We start from the raw sequence: 23,439 nt of genomic DNA on the forward strand, positions 1-23,439 counted from the left end.
TGGATGAAAGCAGAAACAGCAGATAGTAAAATTAGACCCACAAAAGACTATAGATGAGGGGATTTCAGATCTATACTACAGAATACGCATGTTTAAAGAACTGAAAGAGTATGTTGAGTGTATGAATAAAGATCGAGAAACTATAAAAGGGCATATTGAAAATCATAAAATTTCTATTATTCAATTTTAATAATAATTAAAAAATTTAAATGTAAGGAATTGGATATATTTGATCAAATTTAGCTCTGGCTGAAGACAGAACTTTTGAACTGAATGATACATCAGAACATGCCACCTAGAAGGCAACAGGAAAAAGACAAAGGGATGGAAAATGCGAGAGAGATTAAGAAATATGGAGGACTGAGGAAGAGCTCTAACATATATCCAGAGTCCTAGATGGAAAGAAACAGAATGACTTTGGAGAGAGGATGACTAACAACTTTTAGGCCAGGAGAAAGACAATAATCAGAATTCCCATAATACTCAAACAAATAAAAATTCATACCTAGAAATATCACAGTGAAACTAGGGAGCAAAAAAGATATAGAGAAGATCCTTAAAATGGCCAGAGAGAAAAGGCAGATTACCGTCAAAGAAATAACAATAAATTTATAGATAGCTACCTAAAAGCAACAACGGAAACTAGGAGACAGTGAAAAGATAGCTTTAATATATGCTAGAAGGGGGAAACCCTGCAAAATAATAATAAACATCAATAGTTCAAGCATACGTCTATAGTTAGTACTTTAGGTAGAAGGAAACTAATTACAGGTGAAGAGCCAGAGATTCAAAGAGAAATAATAACCATAAAAGTGGTATGTTATTGGCTAAGTATAAACAAATAGTGATTGCAAAAATCTACAACAACGTCTGTCTTGTAGGGTGAAAAATATTAAAAATATATATACAAACACAAACAACAAGCATATATGTCAAAGGACAGTGATTGACATTTAAGTTTTCTAAGATCCTTGAATTGGTCAGAAGGGTTGGAGGCATTAACATTAGACTCTGATAAAATGTCTAAGATAATCCCTAAAAAATTAAAATAAAACATATAACTTTAAAACTAGCAGAAGGAAAAAAATGAAAAAAAAAAAGATCTAAAAGAAGGCAAGAAAAAGGAAAATTAAGAAATATACTTCTAAATGACTCAAGTCAAAGAAGTCATTATTATGAAATGATAAATACTACATAGCCAAGTGTAATTCAAAGTGGAACATAAACATATCAATGCTTCTGATAAAGATAAAGGAATTAAATACTATAGTAAAATGATAATGATAGACTAGATTAAAAATAGTTACATGGATTTAGGAAAGCATAAGAATATAGAAAAGGTAAAAGTAATAAGATGGAAAAAGATATACTAGAAAAATACTAACTAAAAGCTGATGTACTTATATTAATAGATAAAATAGACTTCAAGGCAAAAAGCATTAGTAGAGACAATGTCAATAATAAAAAATCACCTTAAATGATACAAAAATTATTGGCACTAAGATAGACCAAACTGATCTTCTAAATAAAATCAGGAGTCTAATACATATGAAAACTTGACTTATTACAGAGCTCAATATATAACTTTGAGCTCACTGTTTATTTTAAATCAATACAAGTCAGATTAAAGACCAAAATGTGAAAAACAAAGCCATTCAACTTAAAAAATATACCTAAAAGATTATCTTTATGACTTACGGTTAGGAAAGAATTTGTTAAACACAAAAATAGAAAATTATAAAGGAAAAGATTGATATATTTAATTAACTGGAAAGATACTTTTCTGATTAATGAAAAGACATCAAAAAGAAAATGAAAAGACAAGTCACAAACTGAGAGAGAGTATTTGTAACATATGTAACTGACGAAAGATTTCTATCCAGAATATGTAAAGAATTCCTGTAAACCAGTAAGAGAAGGATCATAGAAGAAAAAGAATGAGCAAAAAATTGAACAGATGCTTCACACAAGGAAACATGATGGTCAAAGGACTTACGAAAAGAATCCAGCCTCATCAGTAATTACTGTTGTTCAGTCACTCAGCCATATTCACCTCTTTATGACTCAATGGGCTGCAGCAGGTCAGGCTTACCTGTCTTTCATTATCTCCCAGAGTTTGCTCATCAGTAATTAAGAAACATAAACTCAAAACACAATGAAACACATTCACAACTTCTTGATTGGAAGAAAAATGTAAGTTGGATAATAGTTGTCAAGAACAGTCAGCGTTTTATTCCCATCCACCACTGCTTGGTAATATCCAGTAAAATCAAAGATGCGCACACACTGTGGCTCGGTGTCCACTCTTAGGCATATACTCTAGTTTAGGGAAGCTCTTGGATCTGGGTTGAGGAAATACGTATAAAAATGTTCACTGTAACACAGTTTGTAGTAGCAAACAATAGGAGGCAATTTGAATACCCATCAATAGGAGAATGAATTAGAAAACTGAAGTGTAATTATACACTGAATAGAATAAGCAAATGAGTGATTACAGTTACATACAACAACATGGATGAATTTTGGAAATAAAAAAGGAGGCCACAGATGAATACATGCATGCAATTTATAAACATTCACAACTAAACAACATACATAAGATACAAATACATAAGGTAAAATTACAAATAAAAGTAAGGGAATGATAAACCAAAAATTCAGAACACTGGATTTACTGAGGGAAGAGTGAAGAAGTTGGGAGGTGGGTATATGGACACGGGAGATTTCAAAGGAAGTGATAGGTTCTTTTACTTAACTTGGTTGTTGGATCTATGGATATTCACTGTGTTTTGTGTATATTACACCTACTGCACAAGTTTTTGATGCCTATTGACATTTAATGAAAAAACTAAAAATAATAAGATGGAAATTCAAGTCTAGGTGTATTGCATAGGTAACAAACCCTTAGGACTGGAGCCGGTGATTTCATCAAAAGAGAGTAAAAGGCTCAGGATTTCAGAGCAGGGAGGCGCACTTGCACAGGGGCTTCTCCAGGGTAGGATTTGGAATAGCTGAAGAGAGAAGAGAAGGAAAGAAATCTAGTTGGGGAATGAAGTTCGACTTCAAGGAAGAGATCCTCCTCTTGCGTTGGGAAGCCATGAGTATGCACAGGCTACTGAAAGAATTTATGAGACAGGCGACTTGAACCGTTAGTTTAACAAACACTAGATTGCACAGAAATTTATCTTCCCTTCCATTGATAAAGGAAAATGTTGGGATTTTAAAAAAATAGTGAAATAGACGTTAGAAAATTCTATAAGTGAAAATGAAGGTCTTTGCTATGGCTCTTTGGTACCAAGGTTTCCAACCTCAGGGCCACGCCTTGTTAAAACGGGAGATTGGAGCCCAGTGCTGCCTCTTCCCTCTTTCTCTCCTGCTCTTGCGCACCACCCTCTCCAGTTCCCTGCATGTGTTTATCAAACTTGACTGCACAGGAAAGTGCAATGAGAGTGTTCCGGGTCACAAACAGGTTACCTGCTGGCCTCAGGAAGAAAGAAGAGGAAAAAGAAAAAGTCATTGTTTCAGGGTCTGCTGCTGTTACTCCCCGGCTACAGTTACCCACTTCATCAGCTACGGTGACATCTGAAGAACTATTAGCCTAGCCCCCATGGCGAGAAAAGCAACTTCTCAGGTCAAGGTGAGTCAGGCCTGCCATCTGGTCCTGCTCCGGGCTCCTGTGCTTATGACTGCCAAATGATCCTTCTAGGGGAGTTTTCTTTGTATCTCTGCACCCCAAATAGAAGAAGAGCAGTCCCATATACTGACTCTGTTATGTCTCAAATCCAGAACTGCATGAAACTGGGAGCCAGTCACAGAGTAGGAAAAATTATTCTTACAGATTTGAAGGGCCTTTAATCTGAGGCATGTTTTTGGGAAGCAGATATTGTCTACTCAAACTCTCGGTAAAGAATTTGAGCCGTGAAGAGGAGTGAAAGGCAGAAAGAGGTCGAGTAACAAGCAAAGATCAGGATAAGAATTCAGGGGTTCTGACTTGTCCTCAAAACACACTTTCAGTTCAGTTCAGTTCAGTTCAGTTGCTCAGTCGTGTCTGACTCTTTGTGACCCTATGAATTGCAGCACGCTAGGCCTCCCTGTCCATCACCAACTCCCAGAGTTCACTCAAACTCACGTCCATCGAGTCGGTGATGCCATCCAGCCATCTCATCCTCTGTCGTCCCCTTCTCCTCCTGCCCCCAATCCCTCCCAGCATCAGAGTCTTTTCCAATGAATCAACTCTTCGCATGAGGTGGCCAAAGTACTGGAGTTTCAGCTTTAGCATCATTCCTTCCAAAGAACACCCAGGACCGATCTTCAGAATGGACTGGTTGGATCTCCTCGCAGTCCAAGGGACTCTCAAGAGTTTTCTCCAACACCACAGTTCAAAAGCATCAATTCTTTGTTCACGGTTCATGTATTGCTGAAGCCTGGCTTGGAGAATTTTGAGCATTACTTTACTAGCGTGTGAGATGAGTGCAATTGTGCGCTAGTTGGAGCATTGTTTGCTATCTTTTAAATAGTATTAGAGTTCTGGAGATTAACACAGAAAGTGTAATTTGCTAGGAGAGAAACAATTCTCTTTTAAAAGAGAAATTTCATTAAGAGAAGAAATGGAGCAGTCTGTGCTGTGGCGGATGAGGCAACTGAAGTGCTCCATTTACTCCTACAGAGTCAGAATGGCAAACTTACTGGAAGTTTCCAGGGGTGGAATAGGGAGAAAGTCCAGGTGATGCTATGGTATGTATATGGAAATAGCATGAAGCATGCATGCCTGCATGCGGCTAAGTTGCTTCAGTCATGTCCAGCTTTTTGTGACCTTATGGACGGTAGCTCACCAGGCTCCTCTTTCCATTGGATTCTCCAGGCAAGAGTACTGGAGTGGGTTGCCATTCCCTTCACCAGAGAATCTTTCCACACCAGGAATCGAATCCGTGTCTGTCTTCTCCATTGACATGCAGGCTCTTTACTGCTAGCGCCACCTGGGAAGCCCCGCATGAAGCATACTATGATATAAATTGCCAGGGCTATGAAGCATTATGTACTTTTGGTGAGGCCAGCAAATATGAAGATTAAGATTAACTTTGCAACAAAATATTTTCAAGTCTGTATATATAATTCCCATGGCCAAGAGTTAGTTTTCAAAGAACCATGTGGATTTTGAAGTTAGAGATGGCCCGCAAAGAAGCAGTCTGTATTGGAGAAAAGGAATGAGGGGACTCTGAAACTGTTGGAAGAGAAAAACGAAGGTATTGATATGAAGAACTGCAGTTTCACTGTCTAAGTTATCGGCTGGCCGCCAAGTGAAGCACTTGCGTTTTGCAGTCAGGTTTCTTAGGTTTAAATTTCAGTTCCACTACTTGCCAGCTGAGCAGCCTTAGACAAATCATGTCTCAGTTTCCTCATCTCTAAAAAAGGGCTAGTCATAGGACTAATCACACAGAGTGCTAAAAGGGTCAATTGAGTTAATATTTGTAAAATATGAAGAATGTTACTTAGAATGTAAATAGTGCTCTGTAGGTATCAGTTACTGTTGTCAATACAATTTTCAAGAAATAAAATTTTATTTTTTAAAGGGTCACCCAGTTCCTCCTTAATCTGCTTTTTCTTTGGATTTGGGTTTTGTTGGCTTCATTAGAGTTTATGGCTTTGAGAAAAAAATTGCTTGGTTCTGTAAAGTCTTCAGGTTCTTGATCATTTTCTCAGTATAAAGCCATGTAATAATGGGATTATTCCCTAAATAATTCTCCAGATCCACATTCAATGAAGGAATAAAATGCTCTTAGAGAATTGAAATATTATGACCAGTCAGACAACTTCAGGAAGAAAGATGTAAATTTTATTTGCTTTAAAAAGAACCACTTAAAAACCAGCTAACTTGGTTTAGTCATCTGTCTGAGGTATCAGAAAAGTGAGCCCGGGAGCAGCTAAGGGAAAGGGCGGCCATCGGATTACAGATCAGACAGAAACACCCCTGGCCCCTTATCTTCTTCTTTGCTCTGAGACACAGGCAAAGCTCCTTATTTATTTTACACTTGCAGTGTCAAAGGCGCCTGGGGCTGGGCCTCCGGACAGGGGATCGGCAGACCACACTCCTGGACAGACATAATAAAAGTCTACCATGTGGCCGTGGGATTCACACAGCGTGTGCATGTCACCAGCAACCGATGGATCTTGGCAGGGAGCCTCCTTCTGGCCTGGGAACAAGCACAGACTTGTGTTTCCTCCAGGGGCAAGTGGCCGTGGGCCGTGACGGAGCAGCACTCAGATATTCACGTGCTTTGAGGGCCAAAAGGCAACAGTGTTGTTCACTGGGGCAAACATCCACACACCAAACTACTTTAACACAGTGACAACCCAGCGGCATGGGGCTCTGTAGGACAAGGATTTTACAACAGAATTTTGCTACTTTTGTCTGATGGTAAAGAAAAAAGTGTCAGAAAAGGAAAGATAGCATGTTTGGGGGGTATTCACCTCTTGAGGTGTAGTTGCTCTGGGGGCTCAGTCAGTGGTCAAGAATCCACCTGGCAGTGCAGGAGATGGAGATTCGAACCCTGGGTCTGGAAGATCTCCTGGAGAAGGAAATGGCAACCCACTCCAGTGTTCTTGCCTGGGAAATGCCGTGGAAAGAAGAGCCGGCGGGCTCTAGTCCATGGGGTTGCAAAGAGCTGGACACGACTGAGTGACTAACACTTTCGCTTTCGCTTTCACCTCTTGAGGTAGGTATCCCAGCATACATGCAAACGCACAGAGTCCTCAGCATGGCTCATCTTAGCTGAAAAGTCTAAAGTACTGTTATACAGAGTGAAATAAGTCAGAAAGGAAAAAAAATAGATTAACACATATGTATGGAATCTAGAAAGATGGTACTGATGAAACTAGTTGCAGGGCCGGAATAGAGACTCAGACATAGAGAACAGACTTACGGACGCCGCGGGGGCAGGAGCGGGTGGGACAAATTGAGAGAGTGACATTGAAATATGTACATTACCACGTGTGAAATAGCTAGCTAGTGGGAAGGTGCTGTGTAGCACAGGGAACTCAGCCTGGTGCCCTGTGAAAACCCAGAGGGGTGGGATGGGGTGGGCGGTGGGATGGCGGCTCAAGAAGGAGGGAACACGTTGAAGTCTATGGCTGATTCATGTTGATGTATGGCAGAAACCAACGCAACACTCTAAAGCAACTATCCTCCAATTTAAAAAAATAAAATTTAAAAAGTAAATAAAAAGGCTCAGTTAAAAACCCAGGTCCACTCTGCTCTCTCTGAACCTGCAGAGAACCTGCAGGCCCTCTCTTCTTCAGGCTGACTTGGAAAATGAGTACCGTTTTAGAATCTCAGGATTCTATGCTTTCTGTAAGAGTTCTGCTACTGAGTAAAATGCCACTCACTGTCGGAACTAATGTGCTCAGTGTGTCAATCACCTGATTTGGGGGACAATTTGATTGTTTTTCAGCCACTCCAGTCACTTTCTTTTGTAGTTCCTCAAGGGGAAGAACTCTTATTTCCTCTTTTCTCTAATAAAGAGGATAGAGACCTGAGGCTTGGTGTTAACTCCTTTGCTTTTTAACTATTGAAGGAATATTTGCCAGTATAGAGTTAACAGTGATACAGAAAAAAGTTTTTAAAAAGTTAGCTGGTAGAAAAATTTTTTGTTTACTACTGTTTCCTTAATGCTTTGTTTTAATAACTAACTTTTAGAGTAAAACTTTTAGAGTAATAAAATAATACATACTGACTAGTATTTGCAAACTCCTGAGTGGTAGTTAAGCATTTATTGAGTATCCATTATATATTGTACTTCAAACTTTTGAAAGTTACCAGGAAACAGAATAAATATTTCCAATCCTCAAAGATAACCTCATTGGGGAAATAAAATCAGTGTCTAATTCAACTTACAAAAAATTTCAAAGCAACATTCAGACCCACAGGATGAGTTTACTTAAATTTAGACAAGTCAGAGAATGGACTCTATCTTTCCCACTATTATAGAAGAAAAGGTATTTCATAGTACATATTGATAAGAGGAAACAGAAGAATTGGGTTGATTATAAGATTACAGTGGGGAAGGTGGCAAGTAATATGGTGCCAATTTGAAGATAAAGAAAGTCAGAAATTTAGTGATTTGTCCAAGTTCAAATGACAACTCACTGGGATTATCTGCTGGAGTTAGACACAAGCTTTTAAACATTCAGTCCACTGGTTTTTTCATGAGACCACTCTGTGTCCTGGATTTTGTGGGGAAGAAACCAATAAACACACTAAAAAAAAAAAAAATGTATTATTTAGGTAGATGGTGATACTGTGACAAATGTATAACCTGATTTGTTTTAAAAAGCAGACTTGATTCTTAAATTTTAAAGCACTGAAAACAGAGCAGCTATGTTTTTTCTTGGGAAAAAAAAAAGTATCCTAATTTGACCTTATTCAAGCGGTAATATAATTCCAGGGGGACCAATGAAGAGAAAGGAAGGATCTGATGAAGTCTAAGTGGTGATTGCATTTATAGATTAATCCTGACAGGGAGGAAATACATCTCCTCCCAGGAGACCTCAATACAGCCAACTGAGAAGTGGGGTCATTATTTATGAGCACAGTGGATTTTTCTGATTACAATAAGCATTTGAATTTCTTTTAAGTGAAACATTTTTTTTAGCGGTAGTAAACTTAAAAATTAAGCACTGTACTGTCTTTTTTTTTGTTATACTGGCTATAAATGCACTCCTCTCTTACTCTTTTTACTGCTTCATACAGCAATTTGCCTGCCCTGATCAAAAGGGGAAAATGCTATACATTTATTTAAAAAGCACTCACGTACCAAAATCTGCAAGACCCCACATGGGGAAAGACTAGTCTGAATGAATGTTCAGCAGGATCTCCCAGAGCAGTATCATTTCCATCCACGTTCTACAGTGGCCTTCCCATATATTAACAGTTTCATTTGAAGCTAAGAAGTTTAGAAAACTTACCCAACTGAATCAATGAGGGTGGGGTAGGAGCAGGATAATGACTCAATTTTTATTTTTCAATCAGATGATAAATTCTCATTCTAGGAAGATACTACCACATACCACAAAATATACCAACTACATATATCCCCAAAGAAGGTCATTATGAAAGAGTATTCATGAAACCACTATGTCATGGAAGCAAAACAACTAATTTGGAACATGAGAGCCAAGTAATCAAACTTATTTTAAAAGGGAGGGGGCAAAATATTAAGTCATATAATATTATGATAATATTAAGTCACAATAAATGATATTAAGGAAGTGTCTTAAACATAAAGGTGAGATAACAGTATTGTGGTTACCTTAAATAGAAGTTCATATCTGTTAAGGAAATACTCTGAAATATTTACAGATAAAATTATATGAATCTGAGATGTGGGGCATGGAAGTGCAGTTCTCTCATGGAAGTGGGGATGTAAATTAGGCAAGATTGGCTATAGGTCATTAAATGTTGAGGCTGAATCAAATTACATTAGATTTTGTATTTTGTACCACTTCTGCACATATTTGAAATCTTTCTTTATAAAATTCTGCAAAGATTTTGTTTTGAGGACTGTAAAGCAAAAAGGAGGGCCTTCCAGGTGGCTCAGTGGTAAGGAATCCACTTACCAGCGCAGGAAATGCAGAAGCCCAGGGTTTGATCTCTCATCTGGGAAGATCCCCTGGAGAAGGAAATGACCCACTCCAGTATTCCTGCCTGGAAAATCCCATGGACAGAGGAGCCTGGTGAGCTACAATCCGTGGGGTTTAAAAAAGTCAGATATGACTGAGCAACTGAGCACAGCACACAGGCAAAAAGGAATGGCTTTCGTGAACTCTGAGAGGCAGCAAAAGACAATTCTGAAATTACTTTAATTCTGCCTAGTCCCAGCTTTAGATAGCCAGCAAAATTGGGCTTCAGTTCCCTAATGTGGAGTAAGGCTCCGTAAAGTGAGGCTATGGCTTTATCCAGCTTCATAATCCAGCCCAGATTGTGATTGTACATCTGGAGTGTCTGCCTAATGAGTTACCAATAACACACTGTATTTTTTTAATCACAGCTCTATTCCACCCATACACCCATCATATATATTTGTAGGGTATGCTATTGTATTTCTCTGTTAGTTTGTACTTTGAAATCACATCCCAAGTTTAATATTATCTTAAGCAAAATAGAAACAAAAAGGCAAATGTGGTACAAAAATAATCATACCAAATATTTCCAAGTTATTAGCACAGGTAAATGAGTTCAGTCTATAAAAACACAAGAAGCTCATCCCCTATTAACACTGTCTGGGGGACACAGAAGATAAACTACCGTGAGTAAGTAGAGAGGCCGTGACTATTTTTGCCATATGAGTGACATGCTCCTATTCTACTTTTAGAGAAATAAAAAGTTAAGCAAAACAAAAATTCCAAACCATGGAAGAAAAAAAATCTCCAACTTCATCTGTCTTCAAAAACTTTCTAAATGTGAAAAATTAGTCTTATGATTTGAATGTTTAGGTATTTGGATTAAGTTAACTAGTATTCTAAACCCACAGTTTGCTGACCCCAAAAGGCAGAGTGGAGAGGGAATTTTTCATTGGTTGAATACTTTCTATACTTCTTGTACTATACACCTCAGACACAATCCCTTGTGATGTAGGCTTTATTATTCCCACATTAGAAATAAGAAAATTGAGGGTCATGGAGGGTAAGTAATTTGTCTTAAGATCACATAAAGAATAAGGGGGCATATTCAAACTTTCAAGAAGATTTTGACTCCATGGGTGTTTTTAAAGCCATTTGCCTTCCAGCTTACTGACATAGTCCTGAATATTTCAGAGTGTGTTAATACACAGAAAGATAGGATTAACAGAAGCCCTTCTAGGTACTCTTATCAGACTTCCAATAAAATAATTCTACAAATATATATGTGCGTATTACATATGTATGCTTCCATTTTACTAATGAATCAATTTCTACCCAGCCTGGTCCAGAGAAAGTTGATCAAATTTCACAGTTTCCTCTAAATACACTAGAGAGAGACAGCTGAAAAGCCAGAGACTAGTTCAGATGGTCACTCCTACTATTTTCACACTGGAAAGACAATTGCTCACAACTGAATTCTCTCTAGATTTCAGCCAGCAGTAATTCAAGCCAGAACACGCTCTCCTGTCACACTCTATATTCTCCGAGTTCTCGGGAGTTTTGTTTCGTAAGGATAATTAAAGGCATGGCAGTGCCACTTGCTAGGATTTCTCTCTTTCTCTTTTACCTGTTATAAAAGAAGAAACTTTAAAGATTAGATTTTTCTCTTTTTCTAAAGCTGGGTATACCAACTGGCATCGGCTGTATTAAAATCAGGAGAAACCTCAATCAAAAAGGCCCTCTCGGAAGGCAGGCTTTCTTGTTAATATGCACCAACATGAAAGGCTTTCTTTTCATCCTATACAACTACAGTGTGTGTAAATTGCAGGGGGCTCATTGGCATAAATCTCGGCTGCGACCTCTGAGGTAAACTGGATTTACATTACTTTCTGACAAGAATTAAATGAAGGCCTTGTGGATATATGAACAGCCTTCTAGGCTGCAACAGATGGGCATGAATGTGCTCCCTAGGAAAACGATCAGTGACATCTGTGTCCTCCAAATTCTGGTGGTCTCAGCCAATTAACAGGGGGGAGGAAAGGGTGGGGGTGGGGAGGCCATGACACAGCCCCCAGCCAAAACCGAGGCAGAGTGTTTGTGTTTGGAGATGGGATCAGGCTGGCCCTAAGCGGTGAGGTTAGCACTTTATTGTTAGCATTCAAATGGAGAATGTGGCTTACAAGCTATTTGTATACCACAGTGAGGATAATATGATTTTTCTCATTTGACCGGAGGAGATGGCCCTCTCTTGCAGCTGATATCATATTTCAGTGCAGTCTCTTTGAGATGGGTGTTTACTTTGGTCTCTTCGAGGCAGGCTGATGGTGTTGCTGTCTGCCAGTTAATGTGGTGCATTCACGTGTCACAAAGCAGGTGAACTCTAAGACAAAACAGAGATCTTTCTTCAAAACATTCGTCTTCAAAATCTACTTCTTTCCTCCTCCAAAGGAGCTTTTACTGATTTCGCAAGGAAGTGAAAAATCAAGGTTTTTCTGGTTAAAAGAAAGTCAAGATAAATTACATCACAGAACTTTCAGGAAGTGGTGGAGGAGTCCTTGAAAAGACAGCAAAATGAACCCTGAACCCTACTATCTGAATTTATCAGATTTTGGCAGGCCAATCCCCCTGTGTTTAACGTGCAGGCGGAAGGAAAACTGGATGAACCTAAGCAGAGAGTAAGAATCCCCTTGCACCCTCTTAGGTCCTCGGATAGCATGGAGCAAACAGCCAGGACTGGGGAGCTGAAGAGCAGCAGGGAAGATGAGTACTAACATTTACTTGTGCAGTACCGGGAGGAATTAGGAGATGACTATTTCGGTATTCTCGATCCTGTGTCTTCCAGGTCCCAGGGCTAAGAACAGAGGCTTTGAACCCAAAGTACCCACGTCTGGCTCCACCACTTCCTGGATATGAGTCAATGGGCCAGTTACTGACCTTCTTTGAGCCTCAGTTTCCTCATCTGTAAAATCAAGCTAATAATCATATCTACCTCTTAATAAAGATAAAATAACCTCACACACGGAAAATGTTTCTGACACTGTTTGACAGCTATTTCTATTCTGACTTTACAGAGAGGAGTATTGAGGGCCCAAGGGTAGGATCCCAAACCTCTCAAGTGATTTTTCAAAGTGAAAGGCATAATGTTCTACTAGTTTTTAGAAGTTCAGGAAACTGATTTTCAAAAGAAACAATTTGTATTGCTTTTAGGAACTTTATCGTGCTTTAAAATTATACATTTCCTTTAATGTGTAAGGTTTTGAAATTATGACTTGCTGAAATGAACTTATTATCATAGCATCTAGATATCTCTGAACATGATAAAATAACCTGTCAAGAGGCTAATGAAATAGTATAGACACACACCTCCCCCAAATTTAAGCCATTTGTTTTAACTCCCTTTTCTTAGTTGTAGAAATGGAAGTGAGTGGCTTGTGCTACAGTCAATTGAAGTAATTATATGTGAGGTTTTAGAAGACAATGGTTAATTGTGATAGTTTAGATATAAACTATTTACTCCTTTGTCCATGGTGTTGTTTAAAACACAGTAATTCCATGTAACAATTGTTTAGAACAGCAGCAAAAAGAGGTCAAAAAGGGTAAGTGGACCTTCTGAACAAGAGAACCAATATCTAACTGTACAAGCTCATCTTCCCGTGTTTTTAAAGTCTATTTTCACTTATGGATTCTTAGCCTCTACTTTCTGCTCTGTATGATTTTCTAATGATCCAATTATAAGAACTTGAGCAAGCTGAGCCTCAAGGATTGCTTCTAGAGAAAGCCAAATTATTGGTTCACAAAGAAGCACTTGCTCTTTCTTCTTTACTCATTTGCTGGCTTTCAAAACCCATGGACTCAATGATGAGGATGAAGACAATTGTGGGCACAATTTTTGCACAAATTGTGAGGTTTTCAAAATCTTTACTAGGCTGCAATGCCAAACATAATCCTGTCTTATTCTGTTGGTATAATATCTTCATGTTGATCTATAGACAGCAGAGGGGCCTTTGTCTGCATAGAGATTCAGAAGAGAATTGACCCTAAACAAAAGCACCTGTTGTTTGGTTCTCGTAATAGCCTCAGAAGTGACCAGTTGGCTGCATTTTCCCCACACTCCTCCTTAGGCTTTTCCCAACACTACCATCTCACACATCATTACTGGACGTAAAAAGAGAATAATTGAGGAGAAGATCAATAAATTTAAAAGCTCTTTAAGGAAAGACATAATGAATTTGGTACAGCACATATTTTTAGATCAAAGATGCCTTTGAAGTGACAAAACCCTAATCCATAAACTACTGAAGCACTTCCTTTCTCTCCCAAACTGCTTGTTGTCAAATAAAATGGAAGTTAAGGAAATTATCTTTATCTGAAAATGGCCAAAAGAAGCCATCACCTAATGACAGCCTTGTCACAAATGACAATTGGGGAAATTGTCAGGAAGGCAAGGCCTAACAAGCAGAGAAGTGGGCTCGCTGTTTGCACTAATCTGGCCGTGCAGCCCCCACACACAACCCCAGTCAGCTTGCTGTGTGAAACAGCTAAGGCTTTGTCAGTGGTGGCAAGGGCTGGAAAGAGTGCTCTTTCATGAATATGTATTACCGTCCCCTGAAGCCTACAGAGACAAACCCTTCAAAACTGAGATATAAAACACACACACACTGCTGAACAACAAAAACCAAGAGAACCTAAGCTATTCGGTTGAGTGTCGTGAAATGCTAGTAACTAATGAAAGATCACGCGTTGGAAATCGAGCCACAGGCACCCGGTTGCATGTGTGTGCCTGGTCTTTATTTCCTAGTAATTGAGATGAAATCTTCAGGGGGCTTTCAGTCTCTGGGAACCACGTGTATGGATTCTGAGAGCTACACACAGTTACATGCTTTGCAAATCACACACCTGATAATGAATTCACTTTCCCAATGTCAGATGTATTCTGAAATTCTAAATATGTGAAAATAATTTTCATATTAACTGAGTATACACACAGTTTTAAGAAACTAATCAAATCTCACATTTGCTTTCCATGAAAGTAGTAAAAACAGTATATGGAAAATTATGATAAAGATACAGTTGTCCAATATTGAGCAGAAAGAGTGTGCAGGCAAAAGGACCACAAGCAAGAAATTTTAAGGTGAAATGGGGAAAAGGCCCACTCTGCAAGCCTTCTGTAATCCTAAAATAGTGTTTAAAAAATAGAGTTAAAATGTTTTTTAAAAACTCATATGTGTATCCTTTTCTACAAAGATAAATTATTTCATTTCTGGACAAAAATCTAGTAGGATGCTTTTGAATGACTAAACTTTGGTTTTTCTACTGACAAGGCAACTTAGTTTAAATATAAATATATATGAATATATATTTAAATTCATTTATATAGCAGCAGATGCATAGGCAGAAAAGTATAAGGTTTTCCCTTTTACTTGTTCTTCTGATATGATAAAGTTGGGCTTCCCACTGTGCAAGAGACAAAGCTGAGTTTTGAAGGTTTTCGATATTATGCAATGTTTGCCATAGACATTTACATTTCATTAGCATATTCTACTCCACGTGAAATCCAGCGTTGAATGCTCCCAGCGCGCTAAAGCTAATCCTCTTTAAAGAGTTACAGGCTATATTACATGCGGCCACAGCAGCAGCCCTGCCATCGCTGCATCACTTTGAAGATGATGAACAGAGTTCTCTTGTGCGTCCGTCTGTATCCAGACTCATAAACCTCTGCTTTCTGCGCTGTGAAATGCTTCTGTTTTCATCAAGGAGAATTACAAGGAGGCTGAAATCCACGTTACCAGTCTGAAAGCTGGACTGTACTTGAAGAAGAGATATTATACTGATTTCACTTTTTCCTAAGTGTCTATCCACAATCTTTTCAACTAAGATTAAAATGAACTATATTCAAGTGTTTTTGGTCCTTTGATTAGCATCAAGTTCTAACCACATCTTTCATCTAGGGAATCTGACTGGTTAATCAGAGGAAAGAGACTCAGTGATGCCACAGATCTTCTTTTCTTTACCCTTATTTTGATGGGATAGCATTAAACATTTAGGTGCAGTAGTCTGTAGCAGCTCACTTTCTTGCAGACAAAGATGGCTTAGCTGGTATTATTTATGCAGCAAATTGATAATCCAGTAATCTAATTTCAACAAAATATAACAAACTAATAGTTGTACAACATTGCAGAAAACGTAAGTTTTTAGTTAAAAACAAAGAAAAGAAGTGAGTACATCCCTCTGCTCAGGATACTCTCTTACTAACGTTTAGATTATACTGTAAATAAAATTGATCTTATTTGTTTTATTTTATTATAATTAATTGGCAAAAATGGTTTCTAAGTTGTAATTTGGGAAATAATTATTTGGTAAAAATTGCTATTGAAGATGTCTAGTATACTGCTTAATGTTATTTTACTCAGTGTTAGTTCCTCAGTCATGTCCGACTCTTTTCGACCCCATGAACTTTGTAGCCCATCAAGCCTCTGTCCATGGAATTTCTCCAGGCAAGAATACTGGAGTGGGTTGCTCCATTTCCTTTTCCAGAGGATCTTCCCAACCCAGGGATGGAACAGGTTCTCCTGCACTGCAGGCAGATTCAACCTCTGAGCCACCAGCGAAGCCCAGTTTTACTTAAGGTGGAACTGATCACAGAATCTGAGTTTCCTGGGAGGAAAGGCGAAAAGGGACAATTTTTTTTATTTTCATGCCAAATGGAAATATTTCTTTTTATTAGACTACAAAAACCTAAGCTTTATAAACCATCTAATACAAATCCTTCATTACTTGGTCCACATTCTTTACTGTTGCCTAAGTAGTTTTAGAGATGAATATATCTCTTTTTGGTAATTTTAAAATAATTTTGAACGTGTGTGCAAGTTAAATACATTTCACAATAGAGTTCCTTATTTAACTTGGCCATTTTCTTTAAAAGCATATGCCAGAAAGTCTTTACAGAACAATGGACAGAATTCAGCATCTGGAGTTGTTAATAAATGGGCCTAGATTTGTTGTATACCAGCTATGAAGCAGGGACAATTTCTTCCCTTCTGAGGTGACTGAGCTGTGAGGCAGGCAACCAATTATTTCTCTCACTGTGGGCAACTTCAGCACTTCCATACACAAAAGAAAATTTTGCTATAAATTTTCAAGCTGTACACCTTTAATCCTGGCAATACGTAAGTTCAGGTTGAAGTTTCATTTGCATAACTTGGTAAATTTACTAAGAAGAATTAAATCGTACTGTTAAAATGAGTAGATTTTATGTTATGTAAATTGTATCTCAATAAAGATTTTAAAGGGCTTTCCTGGTGGCTCAGATAGTAAAGAATCTGCCTGCAATGTGGGAGACCTGGCTTCCATCCTAGGGTTGGGAAGCTCCCCTGGAGGAGGGCATGGCAACCTACTCCAGTATTCTTGTCTGGAGAATCCCCATGGACAGAGGAGCCTGGCGGGTTGCAGTCCATGGGGTTGCAAAGAGTCAGACACCACTGATCGACTAAGGACACTTAGTTAAAGGGAAGCTTTTAACTTCTCTTAGTTGAAGCCCCTTTAACTAAGATGTTAAACGGGCTTCCCCAGCAGCTCAGCAGTCAAGAATCCACCTGCAACGCAGGAGACTCAGGTTCCATCTCTGGGTGGGGAAGATCCCCTGGAGGAGGGCATGGCAACCCACGCTGGCATTCTTCCCTGGAAGAATTCCATGGACAGAGCAGCCTGTGGACTACAGTCCGCAGGTCACAAAGAGTCGGACATGACAGAAGTGACTGAGCAGGCGCACAAAGAAGTTAAACCTGTATTTAGCAAAGTTTCGTTCATTAAGTTATCATCATCTCTATTTACAAAAGAGGCAAATGAGACTCAAGGAAATTGCATCTCAAGGCAAAGAGACTCAAGGAAGTAACTTGCTTGCTGTTAGAGCTTTTTGTTTCACATGATAGAATTCATACCTTCAACTGTAATTTCTGTCTGCCTGTGCCTCGCTGATTGAATTAACTGATTGAATTCCTACTGAATCTCCCTTGACCCACTCTATGAGTGAGTCTATGCAGGGTACTTTCTTATCTATCTCCACTGTATGAGGGTTACACAGATCTATATATGGGTTAAGATGGTAAAGACCAAACTAAAGGTCAATTTTACTGTATGTTAGGTTAAAAAATAAAAATAAAGCCAATTTATGCTGTTTTCTAAAAGAAGAAAGAAAGGAGAAAGGAATAAAGAGAGGGAGGAAAAGAGGGAGAGAGAGAGAAAGGAAGGAAGGAAGGGAAAGGGAAAATATCAGTGAGTTTTCAGGTCTAACCTCTTGAAACTGAGGTGCCTAAATACCAGAAAAAGAGTCTGACCAAGTTATACCTCAAGGAATAGGTTTACACATCCCCACAAAAAATTATATAATTTTTTTTCTAACTTGTATCTGTAGGAACCAGGGGAATGTGTGTGTAAATAAATTCTAAAATGATAAACTAAGAAGGGAAAAGGAACATAGCTCCCTTGGGTCAAAAGGATTAACATGGGAACATTTACCAGAGACTTGAGATGCATTGTGCTATCCACGAGGTGGGGCAGGCTGGGTACCACAGTTTGGTCAGAAAGTGTAAAATACATAAGACACCTTGATAAGACACATATGTCACTGAGGATGAGAGATAAATTTCATGAGAGTTCAGAGATCTCCTAACTCACTGATGTGGCCAGGAGTCCAGATGTCAGGGGGTATACTTAGGGATCTCCTCCAAACTAAAAGATAGTTTACCGTACCTTGTATCTCATTCCATGAAGAAAGAGGCACACACATTTCTTGGGATTTTTAGCATAAGACAGGAAAAATAATATTATATTTGTGTTGCTCCTTCCTACTTACTGAATAAACCATAAGGATTCTATATTTAAAGAGGGCCCAAAGCCAAGGAGTAGTCTTCAGTCAGTTCAGTTTAAAGAGTAAGCCATTTTTACCAGCCGTTAGAGCTTGTGACCCAGGAAATCTAATGTGTGCAGTATTCTGTAGCAGATCATTGAGCTTATAGAATTCCCAAATAAAACAGTACAGCCCCTAGAATTGAGAGAAAAGCCACACCTCTTTGACAAATAACTATTTTCCTCAAGAAACAGCTGCTTTTTTTTTTTTTTTTCCTGCTGCATCCTGATAAAGACTGAATATCTGGTCATGGAGAATGAGCAGATAGTGAGACCTGTGATTTCTCTAGATGCTATTTTGATGGACCTCTTGTTAAATGCTTCTCTGGTGGCCCATCAGAACAAGATCCAGTTTCCCCCTCAGTCATCTCTCCCATCAGGAAGCTTCCATAAGCCTCTTATCCTTCTCCATCAGAGGACAGACAGAACGAAAACCACAGTCACAGAAAACTAACCAATCTGATCACACGGACCACAGCCTTGTCTAACTCAATAAAACTATGAGCCATGCCGTGTAGGACTACCCAACACGGACGGGTCATGGTGGAGAGGTCTGACAGAATGCGATCCACTGGAGAAGGGAATGGCAGACCACTTCAGTATTCTTGCCTTGAGAACCCCATGAACGGTATGAAAAGGCAAAATGATAGGATACTGAAAGAGGAACTCTCCAGGTCAGTAGGTTCCCAATATGCTACTGGAGGTCAGTGGAGAAATAACTCCAGAAAGAATGAAGGGATGGAGCCAAAGCAAAAACAACACCCAGTTGTGGATGTGACTGGTGATGGAAGTACAGTCCGATGCTGTAAACAACAATATTGCATAGGAACCTGGAATGTCAGGTCCATGAATCAACGCAAATTGGAAGTGGTCAAACAGGAGATGGCAAGAGTGAACATTGACATTTTAGGAATCAGCAAACTAAAATGGACTGGAATGGATGAATTTAATTCAGATGACCATTATATCTACTGCCATGGGCAAGAATCCCTTAGAAGAAATGGAGTAGCCCTCATAGTCAACAAGAGTCTGAAATGCAGTATTTGGATGCAGTCTCAAAAACGACACAATTTCTGTTCGTTTCCAAGACAAACCATTCAATGTCACAGTAATCCAAGTCTAGGCCCCAAGCAGTAATGCCAAAAAGGGCTGAAGTTGAATGGTTCTATGATGAACTACAACACCTTCTAGAACTAAAGCCAAAAAAGAAGATGTCCTTTTCATCACAGAGGACTGGAATGCAAAAGTAGGAGGTCAAGGGATACCTAGGGTAACAGGCAAGTTTGGCCTTGGAGTACAAAAATGAAGCAGGGCAAAGGCTAACAGAGTTTTGCCAAGAGAACGCACTGGTCGTAGTAAACACCCTATTCCAACAACACAAGAGAAGACTCTACACATGGATATCACCAGATGGTCAACAGTGAAATAAGATTGATTATATTCTTTGCAGCTGACGTTGGAGAAGATCTATACAGTCAGCAAAAACAAGACCAGGAGCAGACTGTGGCTCAGCCCATGAACTTCTTATTGCAAAATTCAGACTTAAATTGAAGAAAGCAGGGAAAACCACTGGAGAAGGCAATGGCACCCTGTTGCAGTACTCTTGCCTGGAAAGTCCCATGGATGGAGGAGCCTGGTAGGCTGCAGTCCATGGGGTCGCTAAGAGTCGGCACAACTGAGCGACTGCACTTTTGCTTTTCACTTTCATGCATTGGAGAAGGCAATGGCAATCCACTCCAGTATTCTTGCCTGGAGAATCCCAGAGACAGAGGAGCCTAGTGGGCTGCTGTCTATGGGGTTGCACAGAGTCGGACACGACTGAAGTGACTTAGCAGTAGCAGCAGGGAAAACCACTAAACCATTTAGGTATGACCTAAATCAAATCCCTTACGATTATACAGTGAAAATTACAAATCGATTCAAGGGATTAGATCTGATAAACAGAATACCTGAAGAACTATGGACGGAGGTTTGTGTCATCATATAGGAGGCAGTGATCAAGACCATCCCAAGAAAAAGAAATTCAAAAAGGCAAAATGGTTGTCTGAGGAGGCCTTACAAATAGCTGAGAAAAGAAGAGAAGCGAAAAGCAAAGGAGAAAAGGAAAGATATACCCATCTGAATGCAGAGTTCCGAAGAAAAGCAAGGAGAGATAAGACAGTCTTCCTCAGTGATCAATGTAAAGAAATAGAGGAAAACAATAGAATGGGAAAGATTAGAGATCTCTTCAAGAAAATTAGAGATACCAAGGGAACATTTCATGCAAAGATGGGCTCGATAAAGGACAGAAATGGTATGGACCTAACAGAAGCAGAAGATATTAAGAACAGGTGGCAAGAATACACAGAAGAACTGTACAAAAAAGATCTTCATGACCCAGATAATCACGATGATGTCATTACTCACCTAGAGCCAGACATCCTGGAATGTGAAGTCAAGTGGGCCTTAGAAAGCATCACTACAAACAAAGCTAGTGGAGGTGATGGAATTCCAGCTGAGCTCTTTCAAATCCTAAAAGATGATGCTGTGAAAGTGCTACACTCAATATGCCAGCAAATTTGGAAAACGCAGAAGTGGCCACAGGACTGGAAAATATCAGTTTTCATTCTAATTCCAAAGAAATGCAATGTCAAAGAATGTTCAAACTACCACACAATTGTACTCATCTCACACGCTAAAAAGTAATGCTCAAAATTCTCCAAGCCAGGCTCAACAATATGTGAACCGTGAACTTCCAGATGTTCAAGTTGGATTTAGAAAATGCAGAGGAACCAGAGATCAAATTGCCAACATCTGTTGGATCACTCAAAAAGCAAGAGAGTTTCAGAAAAACATTTATTTCTGCTTTATTGACTATGTCAAAGCCTTTGACTGTGTGGATCACAACAAACTATGGAATATTCTTCAAGAGATGCGAATACCAGACTGCCTTACCTGCCTCTTGAGAAACCTGTATGCAGGTCAGGAAGCAACAGCTAGAACCGGACATGGAACAACGGACTGGTTCCAAATTGGGAAAGGAGTACATCAAGGCTGTATATTGTCACCCTGCTTATTTAACGTATATGCAGAGTACATCACGAGAAACACTGGGCTGGATGAAGCACAAGCTGGAATCAAGATCGCCGGGAGAAATATCAATAACCTCAAATATGCAGATGACACCACCCTTATGGCAGAAAGTGAAGAGGAACTAAAATCCTCTTGATGAAAGTGAAAGAGGAGAGTGAAAAAGCTGGCTTAAAAACCCAACATTCAGAAACTAAGATCATGGCATCTGGTCCCATCACTTTATGGCAAATAGATGGGAAAACAATGACAGTGACAGACTTTATTTTCTTGGGCTCCAAAATCACTGCAGATGGTGACTGCAGCCATGAAATTAAAAGATGCTTGCTGCTTGGAAACAAAGCTATGACCAAAAGCAGAGATATTTCTCTGCTGACAAAGGTCCATCTAGTCAAAGCTAAGGTTTTTCCACTAGTCATGTATGGATGCGAAGAATAGGACTATAAAGTAAGCTGAGCACTTAAGAATTGATGCTTTTGAACTGTGGTGTTAGAGAAGACTCTTGACAGTCCCTTGGACTGTAAGATCAAACCAGTCAATCCTAAAGGAAATCGGTCCTGAATATTCATTAGAAGGACTGATGCTAAAGCCAAAACCCCAGTAGTTTGGCCTCCTGATGCGAAGAACTGGCTCATTGGAAAAGACCCTGATGCTGGGAAAGATTGAAGGTGGGAGGAGAAGGGGACGACAGAGGATGAGATGGTTGGATGGCATCACTGACTCAATGGACATGAATTTGAGAAAACTCTGGGAGTTGGTGATGGACAGGGAGGCCTGGCGTGCTGTAGTCCATGGAGTTGCAAAGAGATGGACACGACTGAGTGGCTGAACTGACTGAGGCCTCTGACTTGTTAAATTTGGAGGGGCAGAGCAGCTCTTCATCATCAAGATGAAACAGTACATACAAGATCACACTCAACCAAGTTCTAGAGGCCCAAGAAGATTTCGGGAGCAAATGGCTCCAAGTTTTGTGGAACCTAGTCTTGCTGCAAGGCCCGCCTCTACCTGGACCCACGTATATGGACAGGGGAGAAATGGCTCAAGACTGATTTACTAATGGTTATGCACAGTATACAGGCAAGAGCCATAAAAAAAGTTCATGCTGCATTAGAGTTCTTCACACTGTCACAATGAAGGACAAGTAGGAAGATAAATCTTCACAATAAGCAGAACTTTAAGAAGTACATCTATTTGTACATTTTACCTAGAGAGAAAGATCACCATAGTGAAGGTATATACATAGAGTCTAAGGGTTTCTTTTGATGATGAGCAAGCAGGAAGGAAAAAGATTGGATTGACAGGAGGTTTAGGGTAGAGGTACTTGTATGGACCTCTTAAAATAGGTTCAAGGGTGTGAGAATATTGTGCCCCATGCGAATGCTCAGCAAAGGGCTCTCACTACGGAGGAGACTCAGTAATCAAATGGGCAGGAAGATCAGGACTGCAAATGTCAGCTGTCCTCTTCCCCAGGAATCACTATTTCTCAGTAGGTTCAAAAGCGAAGATGGAGGTTATCCATGGGCTCAACCATGAGACCTTCTTACCAAGGCAGATCTGGCTACTACCACCACAAATGAACGCTTTAAAGGCCAGCAGCAGAAACCCATGCTGAGCCCTCCATACATCTCCCAGCGTGGTGAATGGGGTGGAATGATTATATCAAAGCACTTTCATTGTGGACTTGGTAGCAATTTCTCTCACTAAAATGGATCTATGCTCTGCGCATAGATTTTACCCCCCCTGCTATGTTCTATTAGCAAAACTTTCTGCGGACTTACTGAAAGTTAATTTCATCCACAGTAATGCATGCAGTACTGCTTCTGGTCAAGAATGCTGTAGGATTCCCACAGG

The 23,439-nt window shown here is 39.5% G+C and overlaps 1 protein-coding gene across 33 annotated transcripts in view; it reads right to left on the minus strand.

Annotated features, from left to right (window-relative positions):
• The window catches only part of ALPK1 (alpha kinase 1), a 116,827-nt gene that overhangs the window by 62,960 nt on the left and 30,428 nt on the right, over positions 1–23,439 (minus strand). For 2 of the 33 annotated variants that reach the window (XM_042251834.2, XM_060416779.1), the window contains exon 3: positions 8,144–8,253. The exons of 29 other annotated variants lie outside the window; for them this stretch is intronic. The gene's annotated coding sequence lies outside the window, so the exon portion shown is untranslated. Of the gene's footprint in view, positions 1–2,902; positions 3,003–8,143; positions 11,996–23,439 lie in introns of those variants that run through there. 2 more of the 33 variants (XM_060416769.1, XM_042251838.2) reach the window with 2 other exon arrangements.

The sequence above is a fragment of the Ovis aries genome, chromosome 6 (assembly GCF_016772045.2).
Source record: "Ovis aries strain OAR_USU_Benz2616 breed Rambouillet chromosome 6, ARS-UI_Ramb_v3.0, whole genome shotgun sequence".
Classification (NCBI taxonomy): domain Eukaryota; kingdom Metazoa; phylum Chordata; class Mammalia; order Artiodactyla; family Bovidae; genus Ovis; species Ovis aries.